At 45.9% G+C, this 20,184-nt stretch overlaps 1 protein-coding gene across 3 annotated transcripts in view; it reads right to left on the bottom strand.

Annotated features, from left to right (window-relative positions):
* The window catches only part of IGF1R (insulin like growth factor 1 receptor), a 310,288-nt gene that overhangs the window by 229,247 nt on the left and 60,857 nt on the right, over positions 1 to 20,184 (bottom strand). Inside the window, exon 1 of one of the 3 annotated variants that reach the window (XM_086711441.1) lies at positions 10,281 to 19,424. The exons of the other annotated variants lie outside the window; for them this stretch is intronic. The gene's annotated coding sequence lies outside the window, so the exon portion shown is untranslated. Of the gene's footprint in view, positions 1 to 10,280; positions 19,425 to 20,184 lie in introns of those variants that run through there. 3 annotated transcript variants of the gene reach the window in all.

Below are 20,184 nucleotides of genomic sequence, written 5' to 3'. Positions count from 1 at the left end.
GGCCACAAGGCACCCCCCCCCCCGGATTTGAGGGAATGAATGGGGTGCAGCTGCCCTAGAGTGGTCATCTCCCCAATGTAACACAACAGCACTTCGGCTGACAGCCCCTCCATGCTCCCCCAGCTTGGAATCCACGGTGACCACAGCCACAATCAATCAGCAGTGCCACTGGAACATTCCAGAGTCTCACACATCACTGGGAAGCAGAGAGAAGAAAGGATTTTTTTTTTTTTTAAAGGCCTGAAATTGGAAGTAGAATTAGATACTCCTTCCTCAGGACCAGGTTTTAGAGATTTAGGCTGTACCTAAGGTTTTTTTTTTTTGTTTTGTTTTTGGGCTTTTGTTTTGTTGTTTTTTTGGTTTTGTTTTTGGGGGGTTTTTTGGTTTAACTTATAAATGCATCTCAGCATAGATGGGAAATACCAAATTCCAAACAACATCATAAAAACTAAATAATGCAAAAATTACACTTAGAAGAAAGTGATTCATAGCTTCCTAAAAGTCTTTTTAAGTAGGAAAGCACCATGTTAATTGAGTTCTTGTCCAAACTCAGGGAGGCATTCAAAGGTCGCACAATCAGCCTCCTAGCGTCATTAAAGTACAAAGAGCAGTTAATGTTCAGAATGGTGGTCACCAATTAGTCCAAAACACGCACTGATTTATCAAGCTCACACCTCTGTTTAAGTTTTAAGTTGCTCTGTTAGTGCCTAAGCCTGAAGTGACACAGGTCTGGGGTCAGCTACTTTACTGCAAAGTTAATGCCACTTTTATGAAGCCTCCCTGGATGCAAATTCCGTAAGTCACTCTGGGTACAGAGAGGGAAAAGGAACATGCGACTTTTTTTCTCCATGTGTGTCCGTTTCAAGTGGGGGAAGAAAAAAGCATGATGAGAAATATTGAGATTTGATTGAGGCTGACCTACTTGGAAATAAGAAAAAGGATGGATTTATAGCTGAGTATTTTAAAAATTAAAAAAAAAGGCTGAATACAAAAAATGTCATGTCCTGTAACTTTATTAGGTTAATATATCCGAGCACAACGATTAGAGGAAAATACCTGTTACTACATCCACCCACCAAGCCTGCATGATTTTCGCATTAACACCATGATGGAAAACTCCCAAAGAAATGACAGTACAACAGAAACTTCAAATGGAAATCGTAGTAGAGTTTATATGGATTGGATGCACACTACTCCTTTAGGTCTAAGGACTGCAACATGCATAGCCAGCCCTGGAGGGTCCCAGGAGGCGGGCTAATGTTACCTGCTGCTCAGGAAACTCTTCTGTCCACGCTGCAAACGCATTTGTAAAGGACTTTCAGGGTATGTGATATCAGCCCCAAAGGTGGTCCTGGCTGTTAGTAGATCGAGTGTACCAAATTATCTAGGCATAAGGTTTGCAAGAAAGGGAAAGGATGGGATGATGAGAGGTAAGCTAGACAAATCTCTAGGCTTTGCCTCCCAGAGACACCTTTCAGTGCGTTGTTTGAGGTCCCTATCATCGTGATTTGGGAAACAGAAGTCCTGTGCAACGAGTCCTGTGCTCCGTACAGATCTTGTGAAAATCTTACAGTCTGGAGCGGAGGGGGGTGTCCATCGCTTCTCATATTTATCAGGTAGTTATGCAGCAGACTGTACTGAGAATAAGCTTAAAGACTGGAGGGTTCTTCTCTCAAATGCTGGGGGAGGCCTGGCTCCAAGGGTTGAGTGGCCTCGGGTGCGTTTCCTTACTCTAGATGCTCTGGCCTCCTCTTGACCACATGGGGGTTAAACAAACCTTCCCTGAGGGAGAATCTGAGCCTTTCAAAACAGCCTCCTTCTCCAGAGACTCAGAAGTGCCCCTGGACCCAGTCCCTTACAGAGGGGAGGTTCACTGAAGCTTTCCTCCGTGGACTATGCCAGGTGTTTGATGACGCAGAGATGCCCTTCTGTATAGCAGCTACTCCTTATAGAAAGTGTTTAAAACAAAGATTTGTGAGAAAAAAAAAAGAGGGGGGTCCTGGCTGCTCTCTTCTTCCCACTCCCCACAACCCCTCCAAAGCACTGGGATGACTCCCAAAATAGGTATCCAGTGCTGTTCCCAGCCAGGTCAGCGTTTCCAGAAACCTAGTCCAGCTCCACTTGCTCAGGCCACAAAGCACCTCAAGTTCAAATACTGAAAGTGCAAACATTCTCTCTCCTTTCCCCACCACATTTCTGTTCTGTTTTTTCCTATCCTAGTTAATGGCATCGACGATCAATCAGTATCTCCAGTCGGTCGTCCGTGATCCTTAAGCTCTTTGCTTTTCTTCTACCTTGCCCATCACCGTCTTCCTTCACCATGCCCTGCTAGATCTATCTCCAAAAGGTCTCTGACACCCTTTTCTAAGCTCACTCTCTACCCACCGGCTCTGCCAGCTTCTCTCCCTCCCTCAAGTGACTGTCAGAGAATCTTTATGGAACACAGATCTACTTATAGCCCTCCTCTGCTTCACAGCCACTGCCTGTAAAGTCAGGTCCAACCTCCATAGGCAGGCTGACCGACCATCCCCACACAACCTCTCCCTCACTCTTTGAGGCAATCTGCTTATCCCGATTTATTCTTACCCACCTTTATCTATTCACCCCAGTCCCTAAGCTCTGGTACCTGGTGAACACCTCTGCATCCGCTGAGGCCCTGCTCACCCGTAAGCCTTTTTCCCTGATGCCCTCCATGCCAACATGCTCCCTTCCAGACTCCCATGACACTTTAAACACAGCCCTAATAAAACACACTCCACACTACTGGGTAGTTGATTCACCTATCAATCTCCCCCAAACCCAACCCAGGGGAGGCTCCTCCAGGACAGCAGCTGTGTCTCGCTGGTCTTCAGATCCCCAGAGCTGAGCTTGGTGCCTGGCAGAGGGCAGCAACCTAGGAATGTGGGCTGAATGCACCTGACTTGGTCGGAGCGAGAGTTCGGAGGAGAAGACTGCACCTGTGAAATAAACACAGCGGCTCTAACGCTACCCACTTGGCGAAAGAAGCTGCACCTCTCCCAACGCCAGTAACTCCAGTCAACAAGTGGAACCAAAGAACACAACTGTGTGTAAACATGCTGTCAACGGTCACTGCTGACCACATGTTCCAGTGGTCTCCATCACGTCCTGGACCAACAGGGTAATAGTTAATTAGGAGTCCCCAACCTGTATTCCTCTAACTAGAGAAGGAACTAATATAGACTCTTTTAATTGTTACCCTGGGTTCAGAGGAGAAAGGGCCAGCACAAAGCTGAACTGTCCACAATACGTTACAGGCAACAGGACATGATTTGTGCCAACTCCCAATCCCCCCTGCACAAGAGGCACCACCATGGGAATCAGAGGCACGCGATGCCAGCCAAAGAACCCAGGGTCACTGGATGCAGTTTAAACAAACAAATCTATGGAAACAGTTTATCAATGATGATTAATCTTTTGTCATGACCCAGCCTTTGAAAAATTCATTGGGAGGAACAAACAATAGGCAAAATAACTGAAGTCAAATGAGGGGGAAAAAAAATCGAACCTTTTTAAATGCCATTCATTTTTAAGGGTTAATGATTACGTGGATACATGACTTGTGTAGAGAACAAAAAACAAGCAGAGCAACTAGCCTCTAATAAGAATTCAGGCCTTGACTAAAATATTCCTTCAGTTGGTATAAACTATAATGTTGAGAAAAGGATTCACACATCCCATGACATCTATTTTTATAGCACACAGCCCAGAGTTAAGCCATATCACTTTTAATGACTTGAGATTCCAGAAGAATTATCACTATGGTAACATTTCAAAATGGCTGTCAAAGTTACCAGGCACCAGTCCACAACAGTTTGGATCTAGTAGGGCTTTTAGAACAGACCAAGTTATTTTAAAATTCATCTAATGATTCCGCACGCCCAACAAAGCTTGGCTAGAACTTAGCTAATAGGGTTATTTACGAGTGTGACTTAATAGAAAGAATGCCTAGTACATAATAAGCACTCAAATACTATCTACTGTCACTCTCTCCAAAGCCTTTGGTATGAAATAATTCACTGGTGGTTACATTGATGTGATAAAACTCTTTAAATTTGTTTGTATGTATTAAAGTTTGAGGAAGGACAGGAAGGTATAAAATTTGTTATTATTTCTGTTACGTTAACAACTGACCTTATTTTACAGAATAGGAATTTTACAGAATAGGAATTGATATAAATTATACAAGATAAAATAAATCTCAAATATTCAAACGTGCTTGTGGGTGGACAACAAAATATATCTCACCATTAAGAACACACACTTAAATTCTAAAAATCCTCCCATTGTGGGGGGGGGGGAGCCACAAAAAAACAATCAATGCCCTTCGCTCCTCATTTTCATAAGAAAACAGGTTGACTTCAAAGGTTCTCAACTCAGAGCCAAGGAACTCACTCCAAGTCAGAACTATGAAAAGACCTTAATAATGTGTTATTTTTAAGTTTATTCATTTATTTTGAAAGAGCATGAGAGAGAGAAAAAATATGAGTGGGAGAGGGGGGAAGAAAAGGGGGGAGAGAGAGAGAGAGAGAGAGAGAGAGAGAGACAATGAATGAATCCCAAGCAGGCTCTATGCTGTCAGGGCAGAGCCCAACACAGGGCTCGATCTTACAAACCGTGAGATCATGACCTGAGCCGAAATCAAGAATCGGACACTTAACTGACTGAGCCACCCAGGTGCCCCTAATGTGCTTTTACAACCACTAGTTACCCCCCATCAGTTCTCAAAAATGTTTTAATGGATCTCTTAGCATTAGAATAGAAGAACATCCAATGGTACTGCTTAAGTAGGAAGAATGAGCACTACGTCACACAAGAAGTGTTCTAGAAACATTTATTTTAGTCACATACTTATTTTGTCCTGGGGTCATGATATAAATCTATGTCTTACTGTGGGTCAAAACATTCCGAAACCACTGATGTGGTTTACCCTTGTTTCCAAGACAGGTGAGGTAAGCTCCCCCAAGTTAATGCCGAGGAAGCAGTTGTGCACTGAGACATTGAGTCCTGGCTTTTAAACATTCTTTCCCTTATGCAATCTTGCCTCTTTCATCAATAAAACACTCCACACAAGCATCCAGTAGGATGAATTTACAAATAACCACATTTGAGAAATTAAGGGAGCCACTGACACAAATTCTGCTTTTAACTGGGCTGTTCAGACCAGATGCCCTTTAAATGGGCCCTTGTGATCCCATAAACTTTTAATTACAAAATCATGGACCTGCAGAAACAGGGTGTTACAAGTGAGAACTGTTCTTTCCAAGGGTTACGCAGGGAAAACCTTATCCAAGTTTGCCAAAAGCACACATGACACTTCCAAGGCCATTTACCAAGGAGATACACACACACACACACACACACACACACACACACACGCACGCACGCACACTGTCCCAAGGGCATTATAGACCAAGGTCCCTGCCAGGGCCTACTGTTTGGGCCCTCACAGAGGTGGTGAATACCAGGCTTCAATTCCTGAGAAGGTCCAATTCTCACTGAGAATGGCAAGCAGGTCCCCATCTAATGTCTCCAGAGAGCTGGGGAGTTCACTAAGACCTCACACACAGCCTGCTCTCATGGAAGGACAATCAGATGTAGAGAAGTCTGCTTATAAAAACGCATTAAAGTGGAGTTTTAGGGGTGCCTGGGTGGCTCAGTCAGCTAAGCATCCAACTTCAGCTCAGGTCATGATCTCACAGTTCGTGGCTTCGAGCCCTGTGTTGGGCTCTGTGCTGACAGCTCAGAGCCTGGAGTCTGTTTCAGATCCTGTGTCTCCCTCTCTACCTGTCCCTCCCCTGCTGGCACTCTTTCTCTGTCAAAAATAAATAAACGTTAAAAAATTCAAAAAAATTTTTAAGTGGCGTTTTATTTTAATGCAAAGAAGTGTAACAAAAAACATAGGAAATGGACCATACCCTACTGTCTGAATAATACCTGTTGACCTTTAAAAAGAATAAAAGCAAGAAAAGCACATGGTTAGAAAATCCAAACAGGGCAAAAAATGTACAAGATGAGCACTGAGGGTCATCCAGGATCTCCAGTCCCTTTCCATGGAAAATAAGTGTTTCTCACCTTCTGGAAGACTTTTTAATGAGTGTACCAGCATTTGCCAGTATATATTTACCACCAAAAAAGTCAGACCCGAAGGATCACGGTACACACAATGGCCTGTGTCTTTTCACTTAATTTGTATGAGCATATGCAGACCTAATTTTTTTCTTGGTGAGGAACTGCTCTACAAGTACATGTGCATCTGGTGTGTTCATGGATGAGGTGAGTTCAGGGTCTTCCTGATGTGCCATCTTGGTCCCAAACTCTTCCAAATAGCTACCTCTTTTAAGAACAGCTATGCAGTGAGAATTCTACTCTTTGGAAACATGTGAATCCGAAGCAAACTCAATATGCAATATTTTTTGTGCCTACTCTACAATCCTTTTGTTGTTTAAAAATTACACCCATGGGAACAAAAACATTACAACCATCCACACTAGTCTTTCACTGAAGAGCTGTCCTGTGTCAGGCCCTGCGTTGAGTTCTTTACTCCCCATGACAACCTTGGAAGGGACCTAGTATCCTGTCTTACAGAAGAAGAGCCTCAGAAAGATAAACGCTTGAGCAAGGTGTAACAGAGCCAGGAGGTAACAGAGCCAAGACTTTAAGCCGGATCTATCTGATTTAGTGACCTCTTACTAGAAGGGACTTTCTTGACATACGGCAAAGGTGTTGGCCTCGCCACCAGAGAAGAGGAAGCCACCTAAAAATCTGTACAAAGAAAGGCCATCAAATACTCCCTGGAGTCTCACCCAGCACTTGGCGTTGGGACGGAGGGCCGAATGGGTTCAACCAAGTTAGCATGGGAAAGAGTTGGGGGCCACCTCTCACCCTTGTTCTGCTGTCCCCTGAACAGGGGTCTTGAGCGGAGCAGTAAAGGAGTGGCTCAGGCCTCTCCAGGAGGATGAAGACTGTCCAGTCTAAAGCCAGCTGACCTCACCATTCGTTCCCGACCGCACCAAGTCCAGCCAGCCTTTCCCTGACAGACAAAAGGACTGCTAGTAAACAGAGGCAACAATAGGCAGGATTTCTCCCTGGAAACCTCACTTTTCACTAAAACGCCTATCTTGAATAACTGTGGGTATGTTTGCAGGTCCAGGAACATGCAAAACAAAAATATTTTTAAAAGTATTTAAAAAGTGAGTAAAAAAAAAAAGTCAACTTCAGTGAGTACAGTGGTTACCTCCTGTTCATTTTTTTCTATGACGGGAAAAGAAGAGGGGGCTTTATTTTGCCTCAGCAGGGATGAATTTGCAGCACAGCCTCCAGGAGACCTTTTCCGGCCCAGCCGGCATTCCTTTGGGGTGACAGAGTGGCCGGCCGCGGTTTCCCCATCCTCCCGGAGCCCCGCAAGCGTGGTGACTAAGCCCACAGGAATCTGGCCCGTGCCCGACCCACCCAGAGGACAACAAGGACAGGCAGCCGGAGGAAGCCCCGTGGCTGCCCAGGGTCCCTTCCTCGGAAAGAAAACCCTAGCTCTGCCTTCAAGCTCCAGGTGCAGCACGGGAGGGCGGCTTCTGATGCAGAAGAAAAAGAGGCCACCTGAGCGCAAGTGAGAGCCCAGTGGCCGCCAGTGGCCCTGCAGCGCGCTAAGGGATCAGAAAGCCAAGGTCCAGGGTACACCTTTTATCTCTTTGAGAAAAACTCCAGGTAAATGCTGGGTGTTTGCCTGAGGGAGGCAGAATTAAACTCCGGGCAGGCAACCACAAGTTCAGTTGGCCCAATAAATAAAACAAGAAAAAAAGAAACGTAAGGCTGCATGGCCAACTGATTTTTCAGGAGCCTAATTCATGGTAAAATCAGCAGTTGGAGATCTGATTTCGATAAATCATTTCCTGACACCTTCTATTTTACTCCCTGTTATGTTTATACACACACATACACACAGAATAAAAAGCTTCCTGTAAACCACATCCCTTTCTTTCTTTACCACAACCTGCCATTCATCAGGGCTAAAGCACCCCCCCCCACCACCTCCATTTAAAGATATTTTTACAAGATTAAAGAAGGGTTTTACAGAGGAAAAAAAAAAATCTCCCCATTAAAAATCAGTTTTAAAAAAAAGGTGCTTGATCACTGATCAGCATCAAAGTTTTGCTGCCAATGGGAACAGGATCCATCAATGTAAAAATGCCTAAAGGAGAGGGGGTCTTAGTGATGAGGACAGAAGCGAGGCATTAACATTCAGAAACAAGCAGTTTCATAATTAAGCATCTCAATTTGACTATAATTATGTCACTCCTTCACTGTCATAGTTCCTTTATCTGAAGAGTCGTAAATTTTCTGATCAGGTAAAGAAGAGGGGGCAGTCAGGGAAGAGTGATGCGGGGCCAGGCTGACTTAAGCCTCACTGGGGAGACAGAACAGGCTGCCAAGAACTCATCAAACGTGGAAACATGGAGCCTGGCCATCTCCAGGATAAGGCAGGCCATCCAGTGGCTGCTGGGTGTGCTGTGCACTGGACGGTTCAGGGGGCTCCCTGGGAACTGGCATGGGGCAATGGGGACAGTAAGGAAGGGATAGCTATGGACTCAAAGAAAAGCAGGTCTGGATTCAGCTTGGCTGCTTAGCTCTGCACAGCACCTTACAGGTGTTATGTCAAGTCTCTGGTGCCTCAGTTTCTCTCTTCCCCAAAATGGAACGCAGCATCCACCCTCTAGAGTGACAGATTCCATGAGAATGGCCTGGCACATACCGACTGCTCAGCGAAGGCAGGTCATGATCGTAAACACAGTCCTTTCTAAGCGATTAATGGCCACAGGGATCCAGAGGGCAACTGGGGTCCGTTCACCAATGTACGGATCACGTGCAGAACCCACCTCGTCCCTGATTCCTCTCCACCCCAGAGGCCACACCCCAGTGTCCAAAAGGGACCTGGCATGTGTGGGATAGATCCACAGGCATCTCAGAGGTCTAGCTCATTGCGGGACACGCTGAAGCACTGTGAGGGGACATGGGTTCTAATCTGCAAAACATCGAAAGGCAGGGGAATCTTCTACAAGGTTCTGGAGAGCTTTAACACAGATTAGCAAAAATGTACTTTTGTCAACATGGTTAGATGCCTGGGATTTCTGTTCAGAGAAAAGTGAGTCACATAAAGACACTGGACAAGAAGACCAACATTCTGACCCAGTAAGATGCTGTAGCTCCGTTTCTACCATCAGATGAATAGCTCTGTCTTGGTGCCGTTCACAGTGTGCCAGTGTCACTTACTGACTCACCCGTCCCTCTCACTGGACCCAGAGCCCTTGATGGTGGAAAAAGGAAGCAGAAAAAAAGGGAGTGATGGCAGGGAAAGGAGAGAGTATGCCTAGGTGGAGACTGTCTTTGGGCAGCGTCCCAGGTTCTAATCCTGCTTGACCCTCAGAGTCGTGGGCGTGGCCTTGGCTAAATCTTCCCGTCCTTTTCCAAGTTAGTTTCCCTCTAACCCGCTCGGACTTTTCCGGAGGGTTAAGCAGAGCGTGTGAAATTATTTCCTAGAAATATTTCCTTTACGGAATGCAAATTCTAATTGAACTTTTATATATTCCAGAGCCTAAGCCTTTTCTTGTGTGCTAATGGCAGCACATCCTTGAATAACCAAATCCGGAGATAGCGTGCAGGTCTGAAGGACTCTGCTGTGAGTGACAAGGAGTAAGACCAGGTAACTCAGCCTCCTGCAGCCCTTACTTCTCCACTGCAGAAAAAATTCTCTTCTTGTTTGCTAAACCTGAGCATGTACCACGAGGCCAAAGTACTTCAGAGTCATCACATCCCGTCTGCTCTCCCCCAGGCTCCCTCTGAGCCAGAAGACACCCCCCTCCCCCAGTCAAGTATACGTTTAGATACACAGGACAACGGCAAGGCTGTGTCTATCACAAAGGTCTCGCTTAACTGGAATACAAACATGAAGAATATTAACTGGAACATGCAGGCCCACGTGACATTCACCATGACAGTCGTAATTTTAGTAAAAATGGCAGGTTCATGAAAACACCTGCTTGAGGTCCTGGAAGAAGGGATTCCTGAATTAAGTCAGGGAACCATCTAAATGATCTCTATGCTTCCTTTCCACCCTGAGATCCACAGATGCACAACATTTCCTCCAACTGGCTTCTTCATCCCCCATTAGTAGTAGTCCCTGGGAGCCAGGCCTGGGGCACAATCACCTCCCCCCCCCCCCCCCCCCCCCCCGCCTCGTCCCCACCCCCACCCCGCCACTTACCCACCTGGAGAGACAACCTCTCTCCTCCAGGAAACTCATTTCTGGGGCCCACACCTAAAATGTCCTCAACATGGAAATCCAAAAAGTTAAGTCTCCTTAATCAAGCTTGTTCAGACGCTAATGGCATAATTAGCTTGGGGGGGGGGGCGGTGGGGAGATGATACACAACACAAAAAGTTAATGGTTACCTGTTGTGGTTTGCCTTAGTTGATTCGTTCAAACATTAACTCATTTGCTATAACCTCAAATAACACAATAAAATCCTAGAAGAAATGGAAGTTTGTTTCTTTCCATTTTCTTGACATATTAAATCACTGATACAATTAACCGCGGACTGGCCTAAACTGCTCCAAAGCTTTTTCAACCTGCTAATTAAATTTGCCCTCACTGCCCTGATAAAAATTCTAGGAAACCTTGGGCTTCTGGCATACTACACAGTAGGAGAGAATCAAATCTACCGACCGCCAATCTCCTGATCCACTTAATAAACAAAAAATGTTAACAACATACATTTTTTTAAAAGATCTACATGGCTTCATAACGCAGACATTCCAAGTCTTCCCACAACGTTCAGTGAATGCTCCTGACAAGAGATTAATGAGCTGTTAACCACTATCTTCCAGGCCTAGCGATTTTGGCTTCTCCCTCTACTACAGAGGCAGTGCAAAAAGCAGTAAGTATCCCATGCCATGCTAAATGGAGCTGCCATACTCAAACATCTTCACCTTTACTGTCTGTGATCCAAGCTGCTCTATTAGCAGGGAGAAGAATCTTGGCTAGCTTCAAAGCTCCCTCATCTTTCCATTACTTCAAATGGCAGCCCTTCCCCACTCTCTTCTTTGCATTAAGTAGCAGGAGCTGAAAGATGCAATCAATTTAACAGTTCATTCTGCCCATTTACATTACTTATTTGTTTTAGCAGTTCCTCTTTGCCACAAATGCCTCCTTTGCCCATTCATGTCTGCATACTTAACATAGATTTAATATTTCTCTGGGCCAAAGATCATACGCTGAGTTTTTCTTTGACTGGAAGACAGAAGAGATGAGGAGAGGGGGAGGATGTCTGGAATCCCTTCATTCTTGTAGACCACTCCAGGGAGCAATTCTCCATACATTATCAAAAGCTTAGATCAGCACCCGCACGTTTCAGACCCAAAGTGCAGGGGGAAGAACAGGAGAAGCTACTAAAACGCACTGAGCCCATCTGTTTCAGGCACTGTTAGACACTTCCCCGACCTCGTATCATAAAACTTGCTTGGTGGCCCCGTGGTGGAGCAGGGAGTCGAACCCAGACATGGACCCAAGTCCACATTTCATACAAATCATGCCATGAGTAATCAACCAAAAGTCCACCATACAGAAACCAACTCAAGTCCTTTGAGGGCAGGAATCACACACATCTTCTACTTCTTCTTACCTCCTACAGCACTTGGTGGACATGTTCCAGATTTGACTCAGAATCCTCACACCCAGACAGGCAGGAACCTGGCAGTGCTGACTCTCAGCTCCTATCCTGACTGCACACCTACAGACCCCTGCAAAGGCAACTTCTTTGTTCCCCCAAACCTGAACAAAAGCCCTTGGAGAGAGAGTCCTTCTTTTTGATATCAGATATAAAGTGAAAACGACTAGCTTCCCACCACCACCCCTGCCTCATCCATCCATCAGACACCAAAGGGATAGAGCTTCTGGATAGAGCTCACTCAAAAAGTCTTCTCCCACATGGAACCCAAGCTGTGGGCAGTAGATACAAATGGTATCTAAGACAAACAGACTGAGGGCAGGTGGGGGGCACAGGAGGGGGAGCTGGTTCGGACCTCAACCACCATTCAGATTTCTGCTTTTATGAAATAATGTACCCCGAATTCCAAACACCTTGCCAAGTTTTGGAGCACAACCCATTCACGAGTTGAGGGCCGTATATACAATGCCAGGCAAATAGTACTGAGCAAGTATAGACATTCTTAATGAAAGGCCTCAATTTCACTTAAGGCAAATATTCTTCCCATGCAAAGCCCCAAATATGGAACTCTCCCCCTCCTCTGCTCTTAGCACTCTTTGCCTCTCCTCTTCTTTTGGCCAAAATTCTGGAGCGCCTCATTACACAGCATAAATGCTCTATCTCTATCCTTTGGAATGTCATGTGTTTTATCTTATCGCATAACAAAATCACAAGTTTCATTCACATTGCATGGAACTTGCCCTAAATAGATCAACAGAAACAATGGAGACAACTTTGGCCAAGTAACAAATGTGAAAACCTGCAGAGACACATCAAGACCTAACTTAGATGGCACTTCTCATTCAAGCCTCTTCACCCTTCTTCCTTACCACAGGAATGATACGTATATAATATATTCTCTTTCACTTCATGAGAATGGTAAGGAGGAGCAGGAGACCCAAAATAATTCACAACTCAGCAGAGGTTAAGGACTTACCCAAACCATGTTTAAGTGTACATGCAGGTACACTCTCAAACTTTCACTCATGCAATTGCTCTTAGACTTGGTTGATAATGAGTTGGTTTACTCATTCCAGCTAGGACTGCTTTGGTCATCTAAAAATATTTTATCAATTCCTTTTTAAAGTTCCTAGACTAGAGTGAGGCAGTATTAGTGCCTAAGATTAGTGCGCTCACACCTGCCCTTCCCTGAGTGGAGACTCCCTAGTCTCTATATCCCAGACACCTCCCTTCCCGCACAACCCAGCCTCCCCATCTTCAAGGGAACCAAACTACTCACATGCTACCCAGGGTCAAGCCCATGTGGGAGATGGACTTGTATGAAATATCTTTTCCATGGGCCTCCCTCTGGCAATGAAGGCAGAGAACCAAAATTTATAAACAGGGCTCAAGTCTGGACTCACAAGGGGCTTATCATCTATTTGCAGAAAGACACAAATGGTGAGTAAGCAAGGTCTTCTGAAATGACCGTCAGCAGAGGGAAATGATCACTGACCAGAGAACACAGCAATGGCTCCATGCCTACTCCATGCCAGTACACAAATGACTCACAGGTGCATGAGCCCTCCATAAGGGAGATGTGGGGAGGTCTCACGGAAGAGCAGACTTGAGCCAAACCCTGAAGCAGACAATGGTTAGGGAGAAGCCAAGCAGACAATGGTTAGGGAGAAGCCATGAAGAGCATGGCAACGTCTGCCCCAGCTGAAACTCGCCATGATACACACCAAAGCCAGATTGCCTAGAACCAAAAATGCACACAAATGTAAAACACACCCAACTCTCAAACTACTGAGAAAGTATTTTAGTTTCACTTTGATCAAGCCAAAAGTGCTTCTGAGTCCAAAGCAACTCAGCAGTATCATGGTAGACATCAGTCACTTGCCATGATAGCAGGAAACTCTTGCTGGGCTATCAGTTTGCTCAGATTCTGGATGAGGGAAAGCCTACTTTAGTTGAAAAGAATGATTTAGATGAATTTAAATTCATTCAACATAATCGTGTTACATCGGTGTTTCTCAAAGTACTTATGAATAATTCACTTTGGTAACAGCAAAAGCCAGACCAGAATAAGTCACTTCAAAGATACAAGACTTAACATAAATCCTACTGATTTTCCTAGTCTCAACGCCTTCTCTAACCACTTTTATTTCTTTCTACCCTATCACCGAGATGCTTCGCCAGCCTCCTATCTTACTTACATCTGCTACCAGCTCATCAGAGCCTGTGAATCACAGCCACCTCCTGGGACCCCACAGCCCACCTACCACTCTCCAATCCTGTCCCTAAGGGTAGAGCCCATCCAAAGAGCAGGTCAAATGCTTTATGCCTTTGCAAGTCTAGAATGTCTGTTTCCATTTCTCTAGCAGTACTGACTGAAAACCAGGGCTGATGGGTCCATCTTAGGTTCCCAACACCCTACTCTGCAATAATGAATCTCAGAGCTGGAAGGAAATTCAGGCTCACTTGGTTAAAAAAGATGAGGAGACCAAGGAGCAGGGAGACTGAGTGCCTGGCTAAGGTGTGGTGGAGGAGGTCCGATCAGCGTTTTCCACAATACATGATGTGTACAAAATTTTCATGCAAGCTCCACTGCACTGATCAGCTGCACTGCCCCCTTCTCCTTCCTGCCATTTGATGAGCCAGTCACCCACCTCTCCAGGCTGCCTTCAGAGAGGAGAAGGCACCGACCAGAGGTTTGCATTTATTTTGCTACAGTGGAGGCACTGAAGACTGGAGTTACAGGAGGGTGAGGAGCTGCTGTAAGCAGAGTCCACGCTTCAGGCTTTTTTTGAAAATGCATGACGTACACCAGGCTTGTTTACACACACAGAATCTGAATGAGCTCATACTAAACGATTCACAAAAACCACTCACCTTTTATTGATTAGCTGAAGTGGGGTCTGAACACCATCCCAATTACCATTTCCCTCTAATGACCACTTAAATGCCTTCTCCATCGGCTCTTCATCCACATTCTGAGGCTTTCCATGAATGCCGTGCCCGGCAAGACAGAGCTGCAGTTACCCAAACGAACAGTATAGACCTTCCCGCAAGACCAAAGCAAGTTGAGGGTCTGAAGCCCCCAACCCTGCAGTGTGACTGCATTTCCGGGGATCTTCCTGGGCATAGTAATTGGGCAGAAGGAAGCAAGGCTCTGACAGTTATCCCTATGGGCCCATCAGTAAATCTAAAATCAAATTCGCCCCGCAAAACAACTTTCTCTTGAAATGGTGGTCTGTTAGGTCGGCTTCTCCTGTTTTACCAATTATCCATCATATAAAATTTGCTTTAATTAAGCACCCCTAGACATTCACCCTCCTAATCGCCATCTCTGTCATCCCGTGACTTTTCCACGGAAAGTTTCCGCCCCCCCCCAACAAATAAATACTTGTTGAGATGAAGAAGCATTCTTCTGAGAAAAATGACGCGTTCTCAGAATTCCATTTGTAAACGATGATGATGTCAAGATCCTTCAAGCCCTGACTGCCTATGAGCCTAAAAAAGATGGCCAGGGATGAGGTGGCAGGTGGCGAAGAAGAAGCAGGAAACCCAATGATCTCAGAAGATGACACCAGGCCACCTGGACCATGCTGCCTCGCTGGTGTCCCCTAGACCGTGCATGAAATTATAAAGAGCAGGTAAAGAATATGCCCTTCTGCATCCAGGATTCCCTGTCTTTCCTCATGGGTGGGAGACAGGACAAGGTACATTTTCCACAATCTTGCTTAAAATCTGTTCCAAAGCTTCTTTGACACAGTTATTCAAAACACTTTAAAGGAAGTACCTATGGATTACAAAATAATCCAATCATTTCAAGTTCACTGAAGAAGACAATAAAAACTATACCCCTACATCCTACCTGAGGAAAGACTAGGAACCTATCAATATCATCTACTTGGCAAAGCATAAAGGGACCATTCAGAGGTCAAGAAATCAGAACGGAAATGTCCTAGTAGGTTACAACTCCAGGAACAAGGCTAGTCCCTTCTGACCTAGGGATCTAGCTAGTTTCCATTTGTTTGCATATGACTACTAGTACCTTCTGTGGGGGTCAGGGGTGGGGAGGGGGACTCCTAACTCGAACACCATGGCTCCCCAGGAATGTTTCTAATAACACCAACCTTCATCTTGCCTTTTTTCTTGTATCGTAGGCTATTTGCTTCCCCATCTTTCTTTATTATTTTCCCACCTCTTTTTACTACTATGTCCAACTCCCTGGTCTCGGGCAGCTGCTAAAAACCATCCAAGCACTTTGCATCTATCCGGAAATCCAGAATGGCAGCCCTGGTTCATAGATCTGCTGCCAAGGGCAGATGTACACATATCGCAGCTGGGCCGTCCTCCCCAGGGGCCCCTGGGCACAGTGGGCTCGGGCCCAGGGCCTGCATGGGCTCCGGCAGCTACAACCTCGTAAACTCCATCCAAGTCCCTTCATCAGAACTTGCAAACACAAATTAGAGGCAGCTACATGCTGGGTCAGTCCGCACAGCCTTTTGTACACAAGGCTACGAGTGAAGATCAGGCAACACCGAGTCTCCAAACACGTTGCCTCTGTTCCCATCCCACGTGGATTCCGTGAAAAATGGCATGAAGAAACGAGAGACGACCGGGCGGTTGTTTGTGACCAAGGCCAAGACACAAAAAGCGACTTCTGTCCAATAATGAGATGAAACAGAAGCCGGGCTTCCGGGAGAAGGCCTGACATTCCTGCACAGCATTTTCCCACCCACCTGATCCCCTCGAACGGAAGGAAGATCTAAAGGAGGACAGAGAGAGCCACTGTTTGTTTCCTGCACTGGGGGCGAGAGGAGGGAAAGGAAACAAAACAAAACAGCCAAAACAGGAGAAGAGGCCGGGTGGGAGCAAAGAGTGGTATGCATGAGCAAGTACACACACACACACACACACACACACACACACGCACGCACATACTGCGAGCCTTACCCAAAGAAGAGAAATAAACAGACATGCTTCAGCCTGGAGCAGACGGTTGGCTACCTTTACTATGTGAGACCGGCAGTTGTCACAAATAAAAATGTACATCCTTGTTATCTTCCCCCAAATCGTGCCTACTCTATAACCACTTTACTGCTCTCTGCAAAAAACACATTAAAAAAAAAAAGATAACATTTAATGTTAGTATCAAACAAGAATCTTGTTGATATTTCTTAAATTCTTCCCCACACCACGCTTGCAAGCAGAATAAATTCATAGGGTTTGATAACCAAATAAATAGAGTTTACATGTAACTACAGAGGCCCCACTGGCATCCTGATACAGTCATATGTACCTCACTGAATGTTCTTTAAAGATACGGCTTATCTGGACAGACACAAGAATTTGAACAATTTGGATTAAATTAGCAAGATCCACTCCTACACTTGCCATGCTATTTATGATAATTGAATTTTTGCAATTTAGAAAAAGCCATAGAGAAAGACCATTTAAGATATGGCAGTAAACATACACATTCAATCCAGTTTAATGCTCACAATTCTAGATGGTCTCAGAATGCAGCTCTTAGACAGTTTAATTTTAGAAAGACTAGCAATTGGCTATCATTTCCCAAAAACCTACTATGTGCTCGGCAGTCTGTCTGGTGCTTTGTAAGTTCTGTCCCTGCCCCGTCCTGTTTCACAAATGGAAGATGGGGAAGGCAGCCTCATTCCAAGACCTGGAAACACACGAGGCTAATGAGCGGAACCCTCTCAATTCATCGACTCTTCTTAAACCTTTGCCGTATGATGCCACCTGTCCATACTGGAATGTAATATGTGTGTGTGTGCGTGTGTGTGTGTATGTATGTATCTCCCATTTTGTACAAAATTACATATTCTTGCGAATATCAACGTTAACATGCCATGATGGTCCACTGGGGAAAATCACACCTTTCAGGTGCAGAGCCACTGGACATGCTTGGAGACCAGTTGAACAGAGGATGCCAGGCGTGTGATGGCAGGTGCTGTCTCCACGGAATCCACAACGACAACTGTCAAGGGTGGATACCCCCAGAATGTCAGGAGTGAGGCCCCAGCCAGCCCCATGACACTCAAAGGACTGTAGAACAGCGTCTAAGCTGACACGCAGGAGCACAGTCTTACCTGGATGGCCACTCTTCCTGTCTATGACCCGCCCTTTTCCACTGACCCCAGGAGCCTGCAGCACTCCCTGACCTGAGATGACAATTGTCTCCACCAAGCCCCGAGAACTGCTCAGCTCTCATTCCTGCTCCTGCAGAGCAGTTCACACAGTGACAGGGAAGACTTCTCCAAAGACTCAGAAGATAGGCTGGATACAGAAGAGAACCCAGAATGCTCTAGATTTCGGATTTTGACCGGAGGTTCCTTCTTCCACACAAAAGATTACAACATGTCTTAAATCTAGATTCTCAAGTTATGCACAGTGATAAACAGACGCCCGCTCTGTTTAATATCCTGTGTGTCACAGACAGAAAGATCGCATCTCCTGCTACCAGAGTTCCGGGAACACTGTGGCTGTCTCTCGTTTGCTCCCAGTCAGGGGCACAGTCCATCCCACGATGGTGCTCAGAGACCCCGATTCAGACAGCCTGAGTCCCGGAGTCACATCGCACGCTAGAAGGAGGTATGGTTCCAATTCATGGCTTCCAGCTTCACCACGGGCCAAACCTAACTTTTGAACCACCTTATGCATTCAAGTTGAGCGATGCAGTCTAGGACAAGGTTAGCCCCGGGCCCACGTGATCCACGTCATTCCCACTCAAATCAAGAATGTCACACTGGCATACACACAAGAAAAGCAAGATAGAAATGTTAATGTAACAAAAGAGGCATTTTAGGACTAGAAGGAAAAGAGGACAACCTTTTTTTTTTAACTTTTTTTTTAAAGCTTATTTATTTATTTTGAGAGAGAGAGAGAATGTGAGCAGGGGGAGGTCAGAGAAAGGGAGAATCCCAAGTAGTCTCTGTGCTGTCAGGGCAGAGCCTGATGCAGAGCTCAGTCCCACAAACTGTGAGCAAGACCTGAGCCAAAATCAAGAGTCAGACGCTTAACCGACTGAGCCACCCAGGTGTCCCAGAAATCGGGACAATCTTACAAGTAGGCTCAACTGGTGAGTTCTGAAGGGATTTCAGATATTTCCAAACACCTAGAATTGCAAAAATCACCCTAGGAGAGTTATTCTGAAAGCCTTTTTACTCTCTGAGATCCTTATTAAAAAACAAACTCCTGAAGGGAACCCAGGAAAGTGACACCTTAATTAGGGGAAAATCAGCCAAGAACAAAGCCTTTCAAGGAGCCAGGCAGGAGAACTAAGAGATGGGGGTGGGCTCAGAGGTGTCCCAGAGAGCCATGGACACAAACTGCTTCACCGTCTTGGTAACAAGGGTCGACAGTCAGGGAGAACAGAATGTGATCTCCATGCTTGACTATAAAAGGCATAGAAATGAGGCCCAGGGGCATGTGACCCCCTTCTAAATAAAGATCACCCCCACACTGGGAGCAGCTGACCAGAGCAGGGGCCTTCCGGGGGAAGAGAGACAAGCTCCTACCATCAACACCATGCCAGACCCGCTCCACTGGCTGCCTTCTCATCCAGGATCCACAGACCTGCCCCGGCTCCAGCTGGAAAATGCAGGTCCCTCTTCTCATCCACCTTGGGCAGTCTGGAGGGCCCAGGCATACTAGAACCTGGCGGCCGACCACACAGTGTTTCGCAGAAAGAAATACCCCTCACGGAAGCTTAAAACTTGGAGGAGGAGGAGGAGGAGGAGGAGGAGGGGGAGAGGAGGGGAGGACGGAGAGGAGGGGAGGACGGAGAGGAGGGGGAGGAGGGGAGAATTAAGATGAAGTAGGCACATTGCAGGACAGAGAAACCGTGTCCCTCACCTCACCCCACTCCAGCAGGTGATTTACAAACACTTAAGCAAGCCCCCCACTTTCACCCGGCAGGCCAGATGTACCAATCTCTAAGAAAATGAGGAAGGGGAACAATTTCACTCCACACACCAATACCGCCCTGTGAGAAGTATCTGATAAACAGGAACATGAGAACCTGGTTTTTTTTGGGGGGGGGGGGATGTAGAATTGTCTTTTTTTATACTACCTGCCTTCATTTTGAGTCCCTGATCTCATCAGCGAGATGGCTGTAAAATGTTTTCCTTTTGTCAATAAAGGGAGCCGTTTACTGCCTTCTCGCACAAAGGCTCCAATCTGCTATTTTCCTGCTTTCTCATTTGAAAGGCAGTGGGGAAATGCAACAGACCCCGGGACCACTGTTTCCAGTCAGCACCCTTCTAATTGAAAGAAGGCTGTGCCACCAGCAAAGCTGGCCAGGCTCGCCACCTTCACGAATTTCCTGGCAAAGACCAGGCCTTCTCGCAGGCAATACAGGGATGTGAGTAGACCACAAGCTGTTCATCCGGATGGGTTAAAAAGGACTTGGAGACATTGAGTTTAGTAGTAAGTT

This window comes from Puma concolor, chromosome B3 (genome assembly GCF_028749965.1).
Source record: "Puma concolor isolate L17-30 chromosome B3, mPumCon1.1.hap2, whole genome shotgun sequence".
Classification (NCBI taxonomy): domain Eukaryota; kingdom Metazoa; phylum Chordata; class Mammalia; order Carnivora; family Felidae; genus Puma; species Puma concolor.
This window is presented reverse-complemented; position numbering and strand designations above follow the sequence as displayed.